At 40.2% G+C, this 2,384-nt stretch overlaps 1 pseudogene; it reads left to right on the top strand.

Annotated features, from left to right (window-relative positions):
* Positions 1–692: 692 nt before the first annotated feature.
* LOC128054566 (gem-associated protein 2-like) lies at positions 693–1,562 on the top strand (annotated as a pseudogene).
* Positions 1,563–2,384: the final 822 nt, after the last annotated feature.

Raw genomic sequence — 2,384 nt, 5'->3', positions numbered from 1 at the left:
CTTAGAGGTCTGCTAATACAAGTCCTTAATCAAGAGGAATGTCATTTCTATCGACATTCATGAGTGTCAACTATCCTCAAAAGATACAGAAAGGGCATAAGTTAAAACTATTAATGTGGGAAGGGTATGGGTAAGGATATACCAGATGCAGAATATCAGACTTAAAATTACCTCCTGAATAAGGGTGATGGATGTGTGTTTGTGGCATGTAGCATGGCATAGATAGAATGTGAATCAGACTTCTTATCCTGAGACCTAGATTCTAGGCCAGTCTCTATAATTATTATGGATCACTGAGCTGTACACATGATTTCTCATCTGTGAAATGAAGGAGTAGAATTAAAAGATTCCTACATTATTTTCCAGTGATAAATCACATGACCTGGAAGAAAATATTTACTGCTGACAATGAGTGAACTGTAGAAAAAAGTGATTAGGGTTGTACTGATTAAAGATGCAGATAGTTTGGGGGGATGTTGATCACCACCTCCTCAAGAAACTAAACTGACAATTTTCATTATACCACTGGACCTATACAATCAACAGGTTTACCCACACATAATTTAGCCACTAAGGCCTTCTTCTTCCTCAGCTCTCAGTCAAAAGTATCTATTTGTGTGCGTGTGCAGTGACCAGCCTAGACTTGGCACATGTGCTGAGCAGGATTGGCCAAGTTGGCCAAGTTGAAAACCATGGCATAGGTACCAGTGTTGTCCACAGTGGAAGAGCTGATGTCCAGGCTGTTTCAGTGGAGCCCTGCAATTTGACAGAAAATTTAGGTCCCTCTGCAACCCCAAGGATACTTTAAGAATCCCTGAGGCCAGTCTAGATTGAAGCAGCTCTATATCAAGATGTGGTAACTCACAATGACCCAAAGAATTTGAAAAGGAAGCAAAGTGTGGCCGTTTCACTTTCAGAATAAAAACTTGCTCCTGAAGGATCATTCCCTAAACTTCAGAGGCAACAGCAACAAGTGGCACATTTTTCAATTGTTCAAGAGTGTATGGACAGACAGTCACTGGAAATCTCAGCAGGTGGGTAGTAACAGAATCAAGCCTTTAAAATATGTAAAATAAGGAATCATTTCCTGTTTCCTGAGATAAATATCTATTCTTCCAAAATCTGAAGATGAAGAGAGTTGTAAAAAATTTTGTCTGGGTGAAATGTTAGGTGTAGAAGGGGCTGTTGGATCAGCTACATAGGAAAGTCCTAGGATAGATCATACACAGATTGTCTTTCTTCTGTTGCTTCATACTGTTAGAAGAATGAAGAAGTAGCAGTAGCTAGTTACCTGTTAACTAATAACTAGTGCGTAACTGGTTTGGAGAAACAGACTTTTTTACAGAATTGGGATGATGGCTTTATTTATTCTTTATTGGCTTGTCTTGAAGAACCTTGGTTACCTGAGGGTCATTCACTGATCTGGCAGCTTGCAAGAAGGTGCTATGAACTGAGATTCTTAGTGGACAACAAGGAGGATGAGAGTTCCTGCTGGGAATGTATTAATCTGCTTGGTGAGCAGGTGTTTTCACCAACATGCTATAGATGGTAAGCCATCTTGATGCAGCTGATCTTGGAGACAGAAAATACTTGTGATAATGGCAGGCTGAGTCCAAGGAAGTTTGGGTTGGCCAAAAAGTTCGTTCAGATTTTTCTGTACCATCTTAGAGACAAACCGAAAGGAACATTTTGGCCAACCCAACACAATGGAAAAGGTCAGTTTTCATTCCAATCCCAAAGAAAGGCAATGCCAAAGAATGTTCAAGCCACCACACACTTGCACTCATCTCATACACTAGCAAAGTAATGCTCAAAATTCTCCAAGCCAGGCTTCAACAGTATGTGAACCATGAACTTCCAGATGTTCAAGCTGGATTTAGAAAAGGCAGAGGAACTGGAGAACAAATTGCCAACATCTGTTGGATCATCGAAAAAGCAAGACAGTTCCAGAGAAATATCTACTGCTTTATTGACTATGCCAAAGCCTTTGACTGTGTGGATCACAACAAGCTGTGGAAAATTCTTAAAGAGATGGGAATACCAGACCACCTTACCTCCCCCTGAGAAATCTGTATACAGGTCAAGAAGCAACAGTTAGAACTGGACATGGAACAACAGAGTGGTTTCAAATCGGGAAAGGAGATGTCAAGGATATATATTGTCACCCTGCTTATTTAACTTATATGCAGAGTACATCATGCAAAATGCTGGGCTGGATGAAGCACAAGCTGGAATCAAGATTGCTGGGAAAAATACCAATAACCTCAGATATATAGATGACATCACACTTATGGCAGAAAGCAAAGAAGAACTAAAGAGCCTCTTGATGAAAGTGAAAGAGGAGAGGGAAAAAGTTGGCTTCAAGCTCAACATTCAGAAAACTA

This window comes from Budorcas taxicolor, chromosome 10 (genome assembly GCF_023091745.1).
Source record: "Budorcas taxicolor isolate Tak-1 chromosome 10, Takin1.1, whole genome shotgun sequence".
NCBI classification, from domain to species: Eukaryota; Metazoa; Chordata; class Mammalia; order Artiodactyla; family Bovidae; genus Budorcas; species Budorcas taxicolor.
The sequence above is the reverse complement of the archived record's forward strand: the minus strand, read 5'-3'. Positions and strand labels throughout refer to the sequence as shown.